A 21,115-nucleotide genomic window follows, 5' to 3' on the forward strand; every position below is an offset into this window, starting at 1 on the left:
TGAATGTTACCTTTTTTTTTGATCGTGATTCTTTTTCTTCTTTTGTTCGAGCTTGCCATTTTCCAATGTCAAGTTTGTAAGATAAATGTAATAAAAACTCAAAGCATCGAATCCAACAATGTACAGTTGACAGGCCAAATTGTAAATGAGCTTCTTCAATTTTCTGTTCTAACATTTTATCTATATCGTTAAATTAACTAAATGTACAATTACATAAATAGCAACGCATCGCGGATGTTGTATCAGTTATTGAATTACAAACTTTAGTATCTATCATCGTCAACCTCAAATCATATTTAATAGATACTTCTTTCCCAGAAATGGTAGTAGTTAATGGAATCAACTCTCGTATTTGCCGCTCAACGTTATTTATTGTTTCTTTTGTTAAATCTACTGATTCATTAGCACATTTAATTGAAACAGGCCAAAAATATCTTGTTGACGATGTTCTTATATTTTTCCATACAACAGTTATTTCTTTTGTCAAAGTATTAGTGTAAAAAAGTTGTAGTGGAACTACAGATGTAAAAAAAATACTCTCATCGCTATTGCTGTTCTCGTCAAGCTTTTGCTTGTACGCAGAGTGTCCCGAACTACCATTGCAGTCCCATTTATAAAATAAAGTTAAATTTTTGAGTTTATCCTCTGATAAAGTTTTCACTACTTCTATTTGAATTGAAAGAATACGATCCAATGTATGATCTAATAGAGGTTGTAATTTCACTTCAGCTTTATCTACAGTAAAAGAGAGTCCCGAAGTTGGGTAACATTGCAATTTTGACTTTTGTAGCTTTTTGTATGAAGGTATCAGGTTTGATTTATTTTCCAAATGAGCGTTACGCAACTGTTGGTATTTACTTTGTGATAACCTAAGTTCAATAAACAGAGATGAAGCTTTGTAACTTGTAAAAGGAATATTTGTATTACCCACGGATTCCAAACTTTTTCTATATTTTTTAGCTTTCGTAGGACTATTTTTTGTAATATCATCTACTACCATAGCAAAATCTGTTTTACCTTTAGTCCGCAATTTACTTTTTGCAGAATACAAAAGTACGTCTGTCGATACTGTTGCTCATAAATTTTCAGTTGTTCTTCTTATACTACGATCAAAAGACTCTGAAAAACTCACTCCTGGACGACCTGGGGTAGATTGCTTTGTAACAGATTTTTCTTTCTCTGGTTTGTATGAATCTAGTGTCTTTAATAGCCAATCTTGATTTTTTCTTTGGAAATTTTCTTCTGTTCGATTACTATCGTTCCACCTCTTTTTCATCTCGGATATCAATTTTGCTATTTTCATTTGCTCGTCATTTGACAATATGTACTGACATCTATGCGTTTTAGACAGGAAATTTTCTATCATATTATATATATATATATATCCTTGATGTCTTTTTTAATTCCTTTATTTATTATATTGAACAGTTTTAATCTTGTTATTTCATCTTCCGTTGAAGTACTGGATCCTAAAAAAAACAAATAAAACTTTTACATTAAATATTTACAATAAATATTTACAGTGAATTTGTTTGAAACATGAGGCACTTCCGATCTTTTATGTCATTGCAACTGTACATAGGATATGTGTGCGTGTGTGTGCGCGCGCGCGCGTTTGTGTGTGTATGTATAAGTTCCTGGCGTGGCGCGCTTACGAACAATCAGAAAGTCTTATACATACACACGTGCGCACACGCACATCACAATTATATTAGGTAGTTCCAGGTGCGTATATGCGCCGTCTCACTTGCTCATTTTTGTAAATAAATGTACAAAAAAACTCAACGGGCAGCTAATTTTTTTTTTTTTGGTACATAATAATATTATCAACAACTTTTAATAACTTAGAGAGCAGGATCTATCAAAATAAAAAAATTTTCACTTGACTATGTAGATAACAAAAAAAAATAATAATAAAACACAGTCTGGGCATATCTCTTTTGAACAATTTACTATTTAGTATTTTACAAGCAGAAATTTTGTTAAGTATTGTACTTACTTTCAGATGTAGAATCCATTTTTTGTTTAAAGTTTACTTGGCAGTAAAAACTTTCACACGTGTTCAATGCAAGCGTTTATTAATCGATTTTTCCTACGCGTGGCTACACGTGCCTAAACGGCCACATTCAGACTAAGATTATGGAAGGGATTCGAGGCAAGGGACCTCACTCCGAATATTTTTCGTCTCTCAGGGAACTTCTTTAGCCAACTTGATGACAAAAAAACTATAACTAAAAACTTTTATTTTGGAGTTTTGGCCGCAAAAAGTGGCCTTCGGCCGCACTGTGCAGCGTTGTAAATAATCGCTGACTAGAGCGCTGGCTATCTTCATTTTCATTGCGAATCGTACCTTGTGTACATAACAATCCTACTACCACCATGCTCACACCCAGCACGTACAATTAATATACGTAGTAAACGCATATAGAAAGAATTATTTGACAAAATATCATCGTGCAACTTTCTTTTCGTATCAAACGTAAAAGCAAAGATGTCTGTATTGTAATTACTTGTAACAGTATTTTTAACAAAGATTTAAGCATTTAGCTTCACACTTTTACGAGGCTTTTTTAATACAATGGCATTTTAACCGAATCATATTATTTTGCAAAGGCAATAAGCTGGTAGTCTAGTTTTTATTGTCTGGATTTTATTCTGAAACATATCTACTTTCACTTTTACAAGTATTTTTGTAAAGAAAATAAATTTTTTTATTTGATGCCGGTACTTAAAATGATAAAGCTGGTCATACAGACATTGGCATACACTCTTTCGTAGCTAAGTTATGACTCCAAGTCACATTCCAATATTAACAAGATCTTATAACCAACGGACAAATTTATTTGTCCCTGCTGAATGTGCGAATTGACTCACACGTGACTGTTCAGGTTTAGGTACTACACATAGAAAAAAATTTGACGGCTATGACTAACGTTGCCAAGCCAAAACAATTTTGGTCTACTCATGTGATAATAGCTAAAATTTCTCGCTGTGATAACCACGCAGTCAAGCAGATTCAGCCACGCTAGTTTCCATGCTAGAATTTCATATCCTCAGCAACGTTCGTTCATGGTTTAATGTACATTCTTGTTTATTAATTAAAGATAAAAGTGAATCTTATATTGCCCCAAAATACACTATATAGTGAATAATCTGGTGTTTCAAAAGAAAATGTTGAATAACACGTATATTTATGATTTTTAACAAAATTATTTACTGTTATAATAGGATTGTGTTATGTACAAAAAGTTGAAAATCCATGTTTCTATTACATATTTTTCATTCATTTTGATACTTAATTTTTTTAAAGAAATTGACATTTATTCCATCTATGTTATAAAATATTACTATTTATTATTTTAATAATCGCTCGTGTATTTATTGTGTACACTTTACAAATTTTATTAATTTCACTTAGAAACTCAGTTAATATTAATTAACAAAGCTTGTTCATTATTGCTTGTCTGTAGCATAGCTATCATGACTTGTGTATGTTGAGTTGATATGGCCAAACCTCACCTTCCTATGTGATTTAAGCCAACATAGCCAAGGTTTATGATCAATACAGCTTTATTTTTCTCTGAGTGTTTATAATGGGTGTGTTTCCAGTACTTAATCACGAAAATAACTTAATTTACAATTTATCATTTTTAATATTATGTCCAAGCATAATAACATTCTAAGCCAACTGTTAAACTGTTTATCGAATATTATCGATGTAGTTCGAAAAGAATCTGCCAATTTTTAAATCTAGAAAGTGTGATGACTGATTAAATTAAGAAAAGACAGAAAACTCATTGATCTCAGTACTTAAACATCTACTACGTGATTTTTTTGAAGAAAAATCAGTTTTTATTATTGTACTCAGGACCTAAAGTAAGCAATTTCTACTATTATATCTGATCGATGACGTTGCTTTGTTAGTATTTTCTAATGTTACGTAATGTTTGTTAAGATGAATCATAGATAAATGTAAAGTCTTATTTTAAAACATTAAATTTCCTCAAATATCATCTTTATTGAAAAACATGTTTAAAAAAGTGCTTAGGATAAAACCGCTTTAAAATTTTTAATTATCCCAACAACAAAGTAACAATTACTATTGTTCACGGAATCGCTAGAAATAGCGATTCAAAAGCAAACTAGAATCAATAGTATGTATAGACTCAGTCCTATAGTTACTTTCTATTGGTAAGAGAGGTATATGCTTTAAAAAAGTTTACTCAAAATAAAATATCGTCTTCCAAGCAAAAGTTATTCGAAATGTATCCTCGTACTGACAATGAGTAATATCTTGAACGTACAACCTTTTACAAAATAATTACAACATAGGGATGGTACATGCATAGAGAATAAAAAATGGCTACCTGTTTAATGTTCAGTTTGTTACGTTCATTGCTCTTCTACTACTTAGTCACAAGCTAATAACATATTTTCAGAGATCCCAATTTACTTGACAGGTAAATAAAATATTACCTTCAGTAGCCAGCATACCTATTGCAAAATTAATCATTTAATTCTTGCGGTGAAACTGTGACACGTTTTCTTAAAAAGCATTTTTTTTTTTTTTCAACGTTTAATTAAGCCATTCTTGAAACATAATTTCTTTCGACACCTTCTACATCGGGACTTGACAAATGACAAATTGTCAAAAGTTTACTTATTTAATTGTCCTGGACTTCGCTAAAACTAAAAGAAGAAGATTTCTGTACAGTATAAAAGGTAAGGATAATGAATTACCTGTAGTTTCAATTATTTATACTTGACAAACTTAATTTCCCGAATCTTATCTAATTATTGTTTCTGCTTTGGTAATATATTGTTATAATTTTGAGATTTGCAATCGTACTCCATTGCAAATCGTCATATACTTGAATTTCTTAATAATTTAACTATTGCTTAAACTTTTAAAAAAGTTCATAGGGTAAGAGACTTTAATGAATGCTATCTAAAACTTGGAATGGAAAAATTTATGTAAATATTACTGTCAGTAACATCATCACCTTTGTAAGTTACACAATCTATACCATAGTAACAAGATATATGTCTATTTTGGCTAATTTTAAATTTTCTTTTTTAAAAAATAAGCATATTTATTATGAAAAGTCGGTATGACAAATTACCGAAAATTGTTATTGGTTTTGTAATGTCCAAGAATTTGAAATGGCTTAGTTTTTCTTTTCCAATCTCTAATTACCATTTTAAAATATTTGTATCTATCGAACGAATGTTTATAGTTAGTTTTGAAATATGAAAAAAATTCTATAAGAATGATAATTTCATGGTCTCAGTTATAACCATACTTCTATTTTTGTTTTTTTGTGACAGGCAGCATTTAGCAAGAATGTATTTGTCTCCAAAATGTATGTTTGTATTACATCAATCACGCAAAGTCCTGACTACTAATTCTAAGGCTTTTTCTAGAAATATAAAGGCCTTATTCCAAACTATTAAATCAACTTCGGGTGATCTTTTCCTTCACATTCTATCTCTAAAAATACTCATTGTTTAAGTCTAATGGTAAACGATAGGTTCTATGACTAGTCATTCTATTTCTGAAGCAATACTGATATACTGCCAATTTAAGCCATTGATCAAAATTTTTTACCTCAAGAAAAAAACGAATTAATTAGTATTTTATACAAAAAGGTTTGTCCTGGTCCTTTCAATCATTATTTAACGAAAGATACGTTAATCAATCATGTGTTTACAGAATGCTAATTTTTAATGTTATTGTTTTTGTTTAAGTGAAATTTTTTTGGGATGGGTAAATTAAACGATACGCATGACTTATCTTTGGATTCGAAATTTAATTCACATGCATAAAAGCACAGCTTTTTTTAAGAAACAATCTTTTCTAATGTAACTTTTACATTTTTTTCGTAAACCATTGCCATAAATGTTTTTTTAACATAAAAAACTCTCAAAAAATTGTTGTAGTGGAGAAGAAAACAGAATTGCGCTAGCTTTATTTATAACTAGCGGCCCCTTGGCTTCGCCAAAGACTCAATGAATAGAACACCGTAGTATGTTGACATATAATGTGAAACGTTTTCAGTTAAAAATTTCAGATCTATTCCTTACACTTCTCAGAACCAAAATCGTCTAATTAAGAACACATTTGTTGGGAATCCATACAGTTTATTTGGTCGAACAATAAGCTGTAATAAGTAAAAAAAATATAATCATGTTAAGAAGTATCGTGCGTCCTCATGCCATCAAATAATCGTTAGCCCTAAAAGGCAGTTGATTTGCAGTTTCTCCCGTATAATCTACGAAAAGAGCTATTTTTTTAGGCTGTGATGATTTAAAACTTACAAATAATGTATAATTGAACGATTCTTTTCTCTTGTATCACAACTTCATTACCAGAGCAACAAAGTCCTGAAGCTTAATCTCCACATTTTTTTTTTGCCACGAAAATACAAATACATATTCTACCTATTTAAAAGTCTGGAAGATTTAAGAGATTACTGTGAGGGTACAATAAAAAGTTGATCTCTCATGCAATGGATTCTTTATTTGTCAATTTTGAAGCTGCTGTTTCAATCTCGATGAATGTTCTGCGTCAGTTTCTTGACGCCTAAAATTGTGTTCATTAGATTCATTTGGAGTTTTCATTTGAATTTGCCCTCTTGCGACTTTTGTCTCAGTAAATACTCTTGTGAGCCCTAAAGGCTGTTTTTTTGTCAACTTGATTAAGTTCTAATATATTTGTTGGCAAAGTAGTTCGACGTCCAATGGCTCTAAAAAGGACCGGTGAGCTTGAGTAAATTTTTTCTTGACTGAAGTTTCCAGAAAAACTTGCTTTCCCCTGTATGTCAGGGTGATCTTTCCTGGTCTGTTATTGTAGCACCAGACTGATCGGGAGAAAAACTACAAAGTCTGAAGCTTTGGAGCTAGTCGTAAGGATTTTTCCCAACGTCTCCTGGTATAACATCAAAGACGTTGGTGTCTAATACACCTTTTTTTTTGCAGACTTAGTAGTTTTGATGATCTAAGGTGGGGAGGTTGATTCGTGATGCTTGCCCGTTAGAGACTGTCCCGTTCGCTCAAGTCTATTTTTTCTTTATAGCTGTTAGGTTTGGCCAGCGATGACCTTGGAGAAGATCAGTAATTCCTACGAAAATGCTTAGAGTCGAGAGGATAATTAGTCACCGGGGTTCCCAGCTTTGCGGTGAATATCTCTGCTCGTGACGTCTGCCAATGAATGACTGACTTCGTTTAATTCGCTGAGAGAATAGCAAGTGGAACTCTCAGCTCGTGGCCAATGCTTGTACCATGGGGGGGACGCCAGTGGCATCAAATCCACGTAGTTCATAGATATCTTTGAATATCTTGAAAGTTTAGCATTGTATGGGAAGACATGAAGTGTAAAAGTTATAGGAAATTCAATTAGAAAAAAGTACCTTTACATCCCATGTGAATCAAAGCAGGAATGTTTGTATAACAGTTGTTGAAAGTATGTAAAGCCTGCGAGAGTATGATGTGTACATCGTATATAGTCCATCAAAACGCTACGTCTGCTTGGTGTTTTGCTCTTAGTGTTGCTATATATATGGTTAAGCAGACGCAACGCACAGTTCTTGCCTAAGCTTATCGAACTTTTGATGGCTGTAATGACAGACTGCCAGCACTGATTGACATAAGATAAAAATGCACTTACTAATAATTCAATTCACTATTTGCTTTACTCTTTATGTATCACCATTAAATGCTTACTTTTTGTAGATATTTAAAGATATACACAAACTGCGTGCATTTAATGCCCTGATGGCCCCCTGTGTTTCACTTATTCGACGCCATGGGCGCTGGTGCACATCGTTTTATCCCCTCTAGAATTTTCGTAGCGAATAGTGGCCGCCTTTACATAGTCTTTTAGTAGACTAATCGTTTCCGAAAATGTTTGTAAGAATGTATTTGTTGGCAACCTAGTTTAAACTTAGGTAGCACTTAAAAGAAGCGATGAGGTTGATGGTTAAGTAGGAAATGTAAATATTTATGATGGCCCTAAAAAGGGCCAGTGGTAAAAGCTCCAGTTATTTCTTATTATTATTATTATTCTCGATGACGGAGAGCTGGTTGCAGGTCGCTTGACTCTTGGCCTCAAAGTCTGTGTGTATGGAGACCGTGCTCGAAGAAGGTACGCCGCTGGCCAAAAAATATCTCGTCTTCAGGTCGTTTTTCATCATCTGATTTTTTTCATCAAGTTTTGTCATGGTAGCACTGAAATTAACAATATAGGTATACCTATTTAAATGAACAAAGATTTTTCATTAATCCAATGGTTCAGAAAAATAATTTATGTTATTGTAGTAGAGTGTACTATACTTATTAAATTATGTGATTTTTCTACGTTATTTTTTCATCTGTTCTCATGTTTGCCTCTCAAATCTGATTTAATAATACCATGGACATCCTTTATTTTATTTTCAAAATTGTTCAAATCATATTGTGCTAAATACTTAAAACAAACATAAAAAATGTAATGGTTTTGGGTTCGCTGCTAAATTATCTCAGAAAAATAATTCACGTTGTAATAAAGTGCACTATATTATTAAATTGTGTGCTCTATTAGTCTAAATGTAATCAATTTAAATGTATTTGAAAATGTAGTTGATTTCCAAGAATGTTTTACATAGTAGAATGTATTAAAAAGTGGAATGTTGCTATCACTTATATTTAGCACACCACAGCAACTAATGTTCGCTTTAAACTCAACAAGCCTTACGAGTCATTCTTTGTATCGAAACGATAGAGTTCATTTGAGTTTTGTGGTAACTGAAGAGCAAAAACAGCACGAAAAAGCGAAGTTCACACTTCATATAAAGAATAAAAATATCGTTCGATCCTTACTGGTTAAGGATAAAGAGAGTGGGAAGCTCAATAAAAATATGTGCGTTGCTTCTTTCGATGTACAGTAAACTTTAACTACCCCACGATCCAATACATCTGGTATATAAGTCAAAATTCCTGAAGTGGGCCACTAAAAACAGAACTACCAAATTTTAATATAAAAGAATGTGTTTTTTTATTTATTTGAAATTCGACTTTTTGACAATGTTATAAACAATTGAACTTTTAGACGTTTTTTTATTTAAATAGCAATATCTCAGCAACAACTCGATAAAAATCAACGAAATTTGGTATACATATTCTTCAATCCTAAAAGGATAAATTTAAAAAAAAATGTTTTTTTAAATTGAAAATTAATTATAAATAATCGCTTTTTTAATAAACAATTGAAAATTCAAGTCGCTTCTTGCATAGGTAGGTAAGAAAATTTTTTTTCCTCTTATTCAGAAATGTATAAGCAATTTGTACCAAAAGTAAAATTTTTGTGCTTCCCAACAGAAAAAAAGTTATGAATTTTCAAACACAATCGCGTTGGCGCTGCTGCAGCGCTACGTGCGCTCGCGAGCGCTCGTCTACTCTTACCTGCATTCCGTTGTATCTACACGAACACAATAAATAAAAATATGTACACATACATTAAATAGAACTATATTAACTTGTGTTGAAGAACAATCTCAATATTATTTACAAACTTTTTGTACAACACTTTTTGTATGATTCGAGAAAAAATCCTACATTTTAAACATACCGCACTATGAAAATAAAAAATAAATGCAAATGGCAAGTATGCAGACGTACGATCTAGCATACAGCTTTTGTTTCACAGATAGTAGTGTTTTCTTATGTTCACGTACAGTTTGTTAGCATTAATCTTATTGTTGTAATCATGTCTCCGCCTCATAAGTGTTGTAATCCTTTAAAAAAGAAAAAGCATAGTTACGTTATTAAGAATTTAACTTATATTTCGGAAAACTATGATAAAAATCTTAGTATATTGTATGGTTTGTACATTTGTGCTTCGTGCAAAGGACAACTATATCGTAACAAGGATTCAGTTCAGTTTGTAAATATCGAGGTCAATATAAGTGGTGTATTAAATACAAATTTGGAGAAAGAAGAAGAAAAAAAATCAAATGTATCGAAAAAAGACGACGATCGTGACTATGTGTATAATTCTTTCGATAATAAAAACAAAAGACTGAAACTCGCGGCTGCATTTGAAGAAGTCATTACAGCGGCACCTGCCAATAAAAAACAGTTAACTCTGTCCGTTAATGACACTTCACTTGTACTTAAATCCATCGGTGTCAACACATTGAATAACTACAGTGATTTTGATGTTAATGCTTGGATCAGTGATTTTAAAGAGGCTTTATCTCGTGCTGTTACTAGAAAAGAGATTATCAGACGTTTAACGACGATAACAGTAAAATGGTCGATTCGAAAAATAGCTAAAGAGTTTAGTATAAGCAAACGTATAGTTTTCACAGCATTTAGATTACGAGAAAGTCAGGGATACGCAGCTTGCCCTGATAAAAAGAAAGGCCGAGCCAAGAGTAAAGATTTAATTAAAAAAGTCAACGACTTTTGTTTATCAGACGATGTTAGTCGAGTAATGCCTGGAATAAAAGACGTAAAATCTGTTGCTATCAATGGAAAACGTGAGCTGAAAGCGGTAATTTATAAATAAAATTTTTTATTTATTTGTATCGAAATCGAAGTAAAAATTTGAAATTATTTAAGTATTTTTTTTTTTAGAAACGATTATTGTTGGGTACTATTCAAACTTTAGACAACAATTTTTTGAACTTATATCCGGAGGTACAAATTTCGTTATCAGCATTCCAAGTTTTAAGACCCCAAGAGTGCATTACAGTTGGCGCTAAAGGCACACATAATGTTTGTGTATGTAAAATACATGGTAACATTCGATTGAAATTGAAAGGACTCAAAGAAGCATTCTTTTATAAAAAAGTTGAATTTAAAACTAGTTACCATGATTACTTAAAGGATATTACTTGCATCAATCCAACAGCAGAATGTTATTTGGGAAATTGTACTAAGTGTCCTGGAACGTTAAAAATAATAGAAAATCTAAAATCGTCCTTGAAAAATCACAAAATCAAAACAATTGGTTGTAACCAATGGCTTACTGCTGACAGGTAGTTATTTATACACGAATTTATTTATTTATCTTTTAGAAAATTAAAAAAATTTTCACATTCTATTTTTCAGATGTCAATTAATTAGTCAAATGGAGACTAATAATTTATTTATTAAAAATTTAGAAATAGACTTACCAGACGTACTAAAACATGATTTTATTGCTAAATCTCAAACAACTTATCTACAATCATTGAAAGATAAACTTGAAGATGGAGAATTTCTCGTCACACTTGATTTTTCAGAAAATTATTCTTTTCACGTCCAAGATGCTATCCAAGCACAACATTAGAGTAAAGATCAAGCATAACTACACGTTTGCGTTGTATACTACAAAAAAATAGTATTATCCACCATATTAATTACGAAGTTTTTCTGAGTATGAAATCTACGATGCAGTCGAAGTTTATTTGTATGACTCAAAAATGATTCGATTTCTAAAAAGAAAATTTGATGCACGAAACGTTAGAAAGATATTTTATTTTTCGGATGGAGCTAGATCTCAATGTAAAAATCGCTTTAATCTACTGAATTTGTTGTACCACGAAGTCGACTTTGAAGTTAAAGCTGAAAGGCATTTTTTTCTACTGCTCACGGCAAAAGAACTTGCGACGGTATTGGTGAATGTATTAAGAGAAGTGCGTATCGAGCAAGCTTACAAACTCAGACTATTCTCACAACGAAAGAACTATATAAATGGGCCTGTAGATTTTTCAAAAAGATTGATTTTGACTATAGTTCAGTAGACGAATATGAGAAATAAAAAATACTACTACAGCCTCGTTTTTTCACCGCTAAAATTATAAAAGGAACTCGGCAATATCACTGCTTCAAGCCAGTCGATTTGAAAAGTGTAGATTGCAAAATTATTTCTATTCATACAAAAAGTGTTGTACAAAAAGTTTTTAAATAATATTGAGATTGTTCTTCAACACAAGTTAATATAGTTCTATTTAATGTATATGTACATATTTTTATTTATTGTGTTCGTGTAGATACAACGGAATGCAGGTAAGAGTAGACGAGCGCTCGCGAGCGCACGTAGCGCTGCAGCAGCGCCAACGCAATTGTGTTTGAAAATTCATAACTTTTTTTCTGTTGGGAAGCACAAAAATTTTACTTTTGGTACAAATTGCTTATACATTTCTGAATAAGAGGAAAAAAAATTTTCTTACCTACCTATGCAAGAAGCGACTTGAATTTTCAATTGTTTATTAAAAAAGCGATTATTTATAATTAATTTTCAATTTAAAAAAACATTTTTTTTTAAATTTATCCTTTTAGGATTGAAGAATATGTATACCAAATTTCGTTGATTTTTATCGAGTTGTTGCTGAGATATTGCTATTTAAATAAAAAAACGTCTAAAAGTTCAATTGTTTATAACATTGTCAAAAAGTCGAATTTCAAATAAATAAAAAAACACATTCTTTTATATTAAAATTTGGTAGTTCTGTTTTTAGTGGCCCACTTCAGGAATTTTGACTTATATACCAGATGTATTGGATCGTGGGGTAGTTAAAGTTTACTGTACATCGAAAGAAGCAACGCACATATTTTTATTGAGCTTCCCACTCTCTTTATCCTTAACCAGTAAGGATCGAACGATATTTTTATTCTTTATATGAAGTGTGAACTTCGCTTTTTCGTGCTGTTTTTGCTCTTCAGTTACCACAAAACTCAAATGAACTCTATCGTTTCGATACAAAGAATGACTCGTAAGGCTTGTTGAGTTTAAAGCGAACATTAGTTGCTGTGGTGTGCTAAATATAAGTGATAGCAACATTCCACTTTTTAATACATTCTACTATGTAAAACATTCTTGGAAATCAACTACATTTTCAAATACATTTAAATTGATTACATTTAGACTAATAGAGCACACAATTTAATAATATAGTGCACTTTATTACAACGTGAATTATTTTTCTGAGATAATTTAGCAGCGAACCCAAAACCATTACATTTTTTATGTTTGTTTTAAGTATTTAGCACAATATGATTTGAACAATTTTGAAAATAAAATAAAGGATGTCCATGGTATTATTAAATCAGATTTGAGAGGCAAACATGAGAACAGATGAAAAAATAACGTAGAAAAATCACATAATTTAATAAGTATAGTACACTCTACTACAATAACATAAATTATTTTTCTGAACCATTGGATTAATGAAAAATCTTTGTTCATTTATATAGGTATACCTATATTGTGAATTTCAGTGCTACCATGACAAAACTTGATGAAAAAATATTACTTCCGAGTTGGCTGCTTCTTCAACCTGAACCTGAGTTAGCTCCTTTTTCAAGCCAAATCTGAGTTGACTGCTTTTTCAACCCAAATTTCGAGTTGGCTCCCTTTTCACCAATTATCTGAGTTGGTTCTGTCTTTTACTGAGTTGTCGATATGCCGGCTTCAGGGTATCTGTTGAGAAAATGCGCGAATGCCCGTTGATTTTAAAGATTTTGAAGTAAAATTGTAGTCGTTGATTCGTGGGATCACCTTGTGTTGTCCAGGCTACGGTGGATCCACCAGCTTTTTAATGCAATTCATGGGCTTGAAGAAGTGCGAACATCTCTGACAGTTGTGAAAAACGAACGGCTTGAACGAAGTGGTGTGCCTAGAATTTGAAGGCCATAATAACTTAATGTTGCGTAGACTTTAAAAAAATTACGATAGATCACTATTTTGGTGACTGGTGCTGGTAAAAAATACTTGGGCACAAAAGCGGGATTTTGGTTGGAGAAACTTGCAGACTATCTTTAAATGATATTCGTAGACTCAGAAAAAGAAAAAAATAGAGAGAAAATACGCAGTATTCGATCATATGCAGCAGCAGCACTCAGTGGTGTAGTAGAGAGAAAAAAAATGAGCAGCTGCGCTGCGCATTTTGTAAGAGAGAGAGAGAGAGAGAAAGTAAACACAATAAACAATAGTATTTGTACAACTATATATGTACATACTAGTGAGTCTTCGCCTCCTTGCACGCTCCTCGCGTTAACTTTCCACTAACAAGTTCTATAAGCAATGAGTTAAACTAATGCAAGGAGTCTTATGCATTTGAGTGGTGCTAAATGTAAACAACCTTTGGCTTGTTGGCTACAACACGAGTCTCTGTCAGCAGAGGTATGGCTCATTGAGCTAAAAGTTCAATTGAATTCTTTTTTAAACTAACTGAAGAAAACTGTGAGAGTTTAAGTCTGGAACTAATTCGTGAATGGCTACTATCGATGGTAGTTATTTTTTTAACAGAAGAGGTTTTTTAATCCCTACATAATTTCTTTCGGGTCAACCTGGGCAAATACAAAAAATCAACATAAGTTGATGGGCCTTTACAAATAATACAATAGTGGAAAAAATGGAAAAAGTTATTTAACAGAATAAAAAAGAAAGTATAATTATAGTCAAATAAATAATGCTTCTTTGACAAAATAAGTTTTTGTTAATAATTTTGTATGTAAAATGTTTCCTTTGTAATTTCTCATACATTCGTATTACAATCACATTGTATCTTTCGTCAGAAACAAATTAATCAGTATTCTTAAATAAGAAAACTTAATACCAAAAAATACTTTGATAGTTAATTAATTTTTGAGGGATCCAACAACATTTTATTTAGTCTTTTATAAACTCCAGTAAAAATTTTTTTAATTAATCTTTTCTTGTCAAATTCTCACCACACCCCTTACGAATTTTTTTGTGCTCTAAATAACGTATGAATAAATTCTGCTGCAAATGTGTTTCTCTTTTAATATAATTAAACAGTTTTTGTTAAGAAATTGATTTAAAAAAATTGTTTAAATCAAAAAATTGTTGCTTCCGTTAGAAAAATACAAAAATACGATAAAAGCACATATTACAGTTAAACTTTTCAAGAGTTTCTTTCTTGTCTTTTTTGCTCGTTAACATGATCTAAAGTTTTAAAAGAGTGTTCATCGCACATTTATACACATTCACGGAAAGTTTTATTCAGTTTTATTTACGAACGATTTACGCTCAAACCTTATGTTGTAGCTTATGCCCGGGAAATATAGTTGGTATGATGTGTCAGATAAAACTTTCATCAGCTAGTAGAACACCAAGCAAGGGAACAATGACATCAAATTAGTTATGAGCATATCATTATGTCGGTATTTTGAAGCTTGTATAATACTTTGAATATGTTGCGGCGCTGCGGTAACCCGCACCGATTGCTGTGTTTAATCTATTATCTGATTCTGGACACTTTTCTTGACAGAATGTTCTGAATTTATCACCAAAATGCCCATATAAAAATTTGTTCACTAACTTGGTCATTTGAACTATAAATAATCAGTTTTTGGTATACATCAGTTCACTAAATGCATATAGTCATACCGAAACTTTTGGTCGACAAATACAACTATACGATAAAAGCATACGTTACATTTCCACTTTTCAAAAATTTTTTTCTTATCTTTTTTGCTTGTGACTCGTGAACATAGTCTAAAATTTTGAGGGAGTGTTCGTCGCACATTTAAATATATTCACAGAAAGTTTTATTCAGTTTTGTTCATGAACCTTATACGCTCAAGCTTTATGCTGTCTTATGCCTGAGAAAGATGGATGGTATAATGTGGTGGATAAAACTTTCATCAGCTGTTAGAACACCAAGCAATGGAATAATATCATTAAATTAGTTATGTTCATATCATTATGCAGGTGTTCTAAATCTTGTATGCCTGTCAAACATTTTAAAATTGTTGTGGTGCTGCAGTAACTTGTCCTGATTGTGGTGTTTTATGTGTCACCTGGCGTACTTTTTTTCAGACTACTCTACTAATCCTGATGGGATTTATTGATTGATTTTTAGATTACTTTTTTGCATCTGATTAGTCAGAGAATTTTCACGTGCATACGATTTTGATAATTTTACAATTTAGTATATTTAATTTTATGGAAAGTATCCTATTACCGCAACTACAAAATGGCAGGTATTTTGTTGTTTTTAATCCTACCGTCATTAGTATCAGGCACATGTATAATATTAATACAATGCAAGAAGACGTTATTGAAAAACCAATATGGCGAATAAATTGATATGGTGGAGAGTCTTTTTTAAAATATTTTAGTATTATGGGTCTCTAATGAGAGGGTAATAGCAATTAACCAGAATGAACCACGTAACTGAAAATAAATGTTTACCACAAAAAATCGGAGTGTCACGGAATCCTGTACAACCTTCTTGACATAAATTTTAAGTACAAGAGTATGAGTTGTTACTTTGGATTATATATATACTGCAGCTGGTAAAACAGTAAATGTTCTCTATTTCTACAACTTTTTATGCATATAAGCATCTAATGGTACAATGGAATAATAAATATATGTTTTGGGTGTTTTCCAGAATCGTCACCAGCAAGTAATTTTGGGTTGCGCTCTACGTTACTATCAGGTTGGTAAGTCAACTACTTTGAATTTACGCTAAGTTCAGTAATCTGTCCAGTAAAAACAGCAGACGACAATAAACAGCAATAAAATCTTCACTTTTTTCTTGACTTTTACGTCGTCTGCTGTTTTTACCGGCCATATTACGGAACAGAGCGCCATGAATTCAAAGTAGTTGACTTACCGAACTGACAGTTACATAGAGCGCAACCCAAAATTACTTGCTGGTATAATGATTGCGGAAAACACCCATAGTCTATTCATTGAGTATAAGAATTTAACGTAGGGTACTATATTTTGTACAGTTTGTAATGTACTAGAAAAATAATGCTATATTTATAAGCATTAAACGAAAATTTGGAACGAATAATAATTTTGTAACTTAGTTAAAAAATAATTTGAACCGATAACGTGATCAGTATGAGAAATTTTTAGGTGTTCTACAGTCAGGTGACACATGATTGCGAACTTTCTACCCATAGTCTTATTAATGATTGATGTTATTGTAAATAGCAATACATATAATTGAAGAGAATTTCAATTTTTATTAAAAAACTATGCATCAAGCAGAGCAATTCACAAATATTTTTAATTCGTAAAATGTGACCAAAATATCAGTAAAATTTCTCAAATATTTCATATATCAATAATTGTGAAAATGCGTGTTTCTAATAGTTTTTACATTTTACATCAGTGGAATTCGTTATTAAGTAAATGATTATAAGTTTTATCTCTAATAGTACATTAAAAAAAGGTTTTTATCGTCACAGTAAAAACACTGCCTTTACCGCAGGCCTAGAAATTTTTTTTTTTTTTATCAATGTTATGCCTAGCAAATATTGTTTGGAGGTTAAACTACAGCTTCTACCATCTGATACCACTGGAATAATAGTACTTTTTTGTATTTTTTGTAACCCCTTTCTATAAGCATTAAATCATACTACTGTAGTAATAAAAATACAGGATTGTATAGACTTGTGATGCTTAACTACTATAGCAAAAATTTTCTCCATTCAATGAGAAATTAGTACATTTCTTTCCATGAGCCCAAAGTGCAGCAATCCCGTTGCGTCATTGGGACATACTTTCGGCCAAAAATTGAGCTTTTCGCTCTCAGAAGAAGAGTTTCGTTCTCACCTTGGGCACAAATGTACAAAAACCCTGCTCTCCAGGCAAGATTTTCTTACTTTTCGCCCTACTTAAGAAGTGAACTATTTTGATCACCCAAGTGAGCTAAATTATTGTCTTCCGTCTGGGTGATAGAGAAAGAGAGATAAATTTTTGACTTTTTTTCTAGATTGGGAGAGCAAAAAAAAATTTCAATCAAGCAAAATCATTTTTACTCACTCAAATTCTATATTTTACTTATTTGGGTAAGTATAAATTCATTCAGCTCTTAAAACATTAACAGGTTGCCTACTCGAATAAGCAAAATTTTTGTTAGCTCCATCAAAAAATAAAACCAGTAAAAATGTTGCAAGCCACATGTAACCCGGCTTTTCGCTCCCTCGTAGTGGTCATGGCCCATTTGTTGTTGGGTTCGCCGTCGACGACTTATGAGCATAATTACTACTCGATGAGCGACAACACCTATTTTCACACTGGTGGCATTATATACTACTGTCAATCCTTAAATAAGCACAATATCTACGCCTATATAAATAACACTACCGTTTAAATATAGGAGCATAAAAAATCTAATAATATAATTTGTAAAATAGTGAAATATACTGATAAACCTTTCTTTGAGTTGATAATTACTAATGCTTAAATGTCAGTCAGCCTCCGTAAAATAATGTTGTAAACTCTAGCATATTTGTTGTGTAAATTGTACGTTTGAATAATTTTTTTCGTATCTTTTGATTAAAAAAAATTTTTTTATAAAATATTGGTTCCAAACAATAGGTAATACATATGATGAAAAATAGGACAAGAAAAAAACATTTCGATGATAAATTAATATTATTACAGAGTGAGCACTAGATAAATATAATGCTAAAAAGTCTAGTGATTATCAAATGATCATCATATGACGCTTGGTAACCACGATAAATTGTATATGTGAACATGCTCCAACTGCAAGTGGTTAACTGTTTTATCAGCTAGAGTATGTGATTTGTGGTAATAACGAATGGTCTCTAATACTGTACTTTTCATATTTTTTTATTTGAAATTTGTGTGGAGAGGGTTGTATACATAGATTCGGTGATCCATCGATTTTTGGTGGTCAAAATGGAATTTTTAGTGAAACTCTGTGATTATTTGTAATTTACTAGATATATCCTCTTATTCGAGACCCATGCAGTAAAACAAAATTCAATCGATACACATTAAAGTAGTGCTGTCGATGGTACTTACTGGACGTATTAGTGGTACATAGATAACCAAATTTTAATGTATAGTACACCGAACGAAATACTCTATCACGTTTGAAGTTGAAAAATCAATGGAAAGGTTTTTATTGAATTAAAAAACAAGTATAATTTGTAAACAGAGGTGGATAACTTCTGATTTTCTTTGACTTTTGGTATGAGTTCTGTTAGTTGTTTGCTAAAACAATCGACATAAATAATTTAATCGATATTTCTTATACTTTAGCAAAAGTGCCCTACCGTCTCTGTGTGTGCCTAAGTCTCTCTCTCTCTCTTTGTGTATGTGTGTGCATGCGCGCGCGCGTGCACGTGTGTGTGTGTGTGTAACAAGCGTGTAGTTAGTATTATCTCAGGACTTCCTTTACCAATTGCGATAAATAAGGGCTTATTGTTTTTTGTTCTTGAATCACTCGATAATCAAGCTTCAGTTTTGCATAGTATTTTTTTATGTAAAAATACCTTATGATGTGGCAATTGAAGCTTGAAGCCCCAATTACTAACGTAAATTCATGTAAGTGTCGAAATTCGAAAGCTGCGTGAGTACACTAAAAAAAAAATTTAGTTTTTTCAAATAATTTTTATTTGAAACAGTTAAATTGCTTATAAGAATATATATTTAATAAGTGATTTGTTTCAATTGAATGTATATATTCATTAAAGGTAAATAAGACTTTATTGAATTTATGCATATTGAAATTAAATAAATTGCATTTGAAATAAGTAAACGTTTATTACTGTGTAATAAATACTTCATCAAGTTGAAAAAACTTTTATATATTTCGAGACCAAACAAACTACAAGTAGATGAATATTTATTGAACTGTAATGAATGTTTATCAATTCTACATAAATATTTATTTAATTGAAACGTAGATTTATTTGGAATAAATAAAACTTTAAGGGGATCGAACCAGTCTTCCGGTTAGAAGGTTGACACGCAGACCACTGAACTATAACCTGTTATGCTTCAGAAAAAAAGAACTAATATAATAGCTCTAAGCTATTCAAGTAAAAAGTTTATTCAATCCTAATCAACCAAATACTTGAAAAGTGTATAATTTATTCGAATATAAGTACTGTGAGTTCTATATATTTAATTATTAGGTTATAAAATAGTTAAGAAATTGTTTATTAAATAATAATAAATGTCATGATGTAAAAAATTGGTAATCTCAAAATTAATAAATAATTTTGTTACTCCAGAAAATATTACTTTGCCCAAATACATGACTGATTTAAATATCTCAATTAAAACAAGTAAACAATTGATTAAAACGTGTTTTTTTACATGATTTGTTTGTTTTGAATTAAGCACATTCGTTTTTTGATTTAACTAAACCATTTATTTTTATACAGTTTGTATCACCAAACTGTACTAAATAATTTTACTATGCATGGCTTGTACAGTCAAATAAACAATTTCTAAACTCTAATAAATATTTAGTACTTCAAAAATCTGTAATCTCAAAATTACTAAATATTTTATTCATTAAAAAAAATAATTATTTACCTTCAGAAATATATCTCATTTGTTAGAAACAAATTATTTATTTAAACGTATTCTAATAAAGAATTTATTCGTTCTAAATAAAATACATTGTTCCTTGGATTCGAATAAATCATTCATTTGTGCACAGTTTGTTTCACCAAATTATACGAAATAATTTCAGTAAGTGTAGTTCATACAATTAAATAAATACTTAGTAAATTCAAATACATGTTTATTTTCTTGAAAATCTGTAATGTTAAAGTTACTAAATATTTATTCTATTCAAATTAGTAATACTTTGCTTCTAAAAACATATTACATTTAAAACAAATAAATCATTTTATTGAATGTATTCTAGTAAATGATTTATTTATTCCGAATAATTGATGTAATTGTTATGTTCTGATAAATATTTTACATATTTAAATAAATAAATAAATTAACGAAATTTATATAAATGCATTTATTTGAATTGATCAAATTTTTTTTTCACTATAGGATCTCCGATATTAGCGCTACTCTTTCGCCCATTCGCTGTGTGCAAGTTGAGGGTAACAGCGCTGGTAGTCATCTTTAATGCGTATTTTTATGGAAAAGTCCTGAAATTTTACCGATGATGGCCACGTAAACTAGTTTTATTTCATAAGATTTGAATGGTGAGCTTGTGAAGATTCAAGAGGTTGCAATATATGAGAATAATATAAGTTAAAAAAAAAAAAAAAAAAAAAAAAACAGGTGTGGATCTTGGGACCCCCGATAGATGTGAAACATTATAGAATATGTTATTAAACTCAGTAGTATTTGATTGTCTACGATATAGATAGTAGT

This window comes from Copidosoma floridanum, unplaced genomic scaffold (assembly GCF_036245765.1).
Source record: "Copidosoma floridanum isolate Cflo_tuat_1 unplaced genomic scaffold, Cflo_Japanese_pri ptg000020l, whole genome shotgun sequence".
Taxonomy (NCBI): Eukaryota; Metazoa; Arthropoda; class Insecta; order Hymenoptera; family Encyrtidae; genus Copidosoma; species Copidosoma floridanum.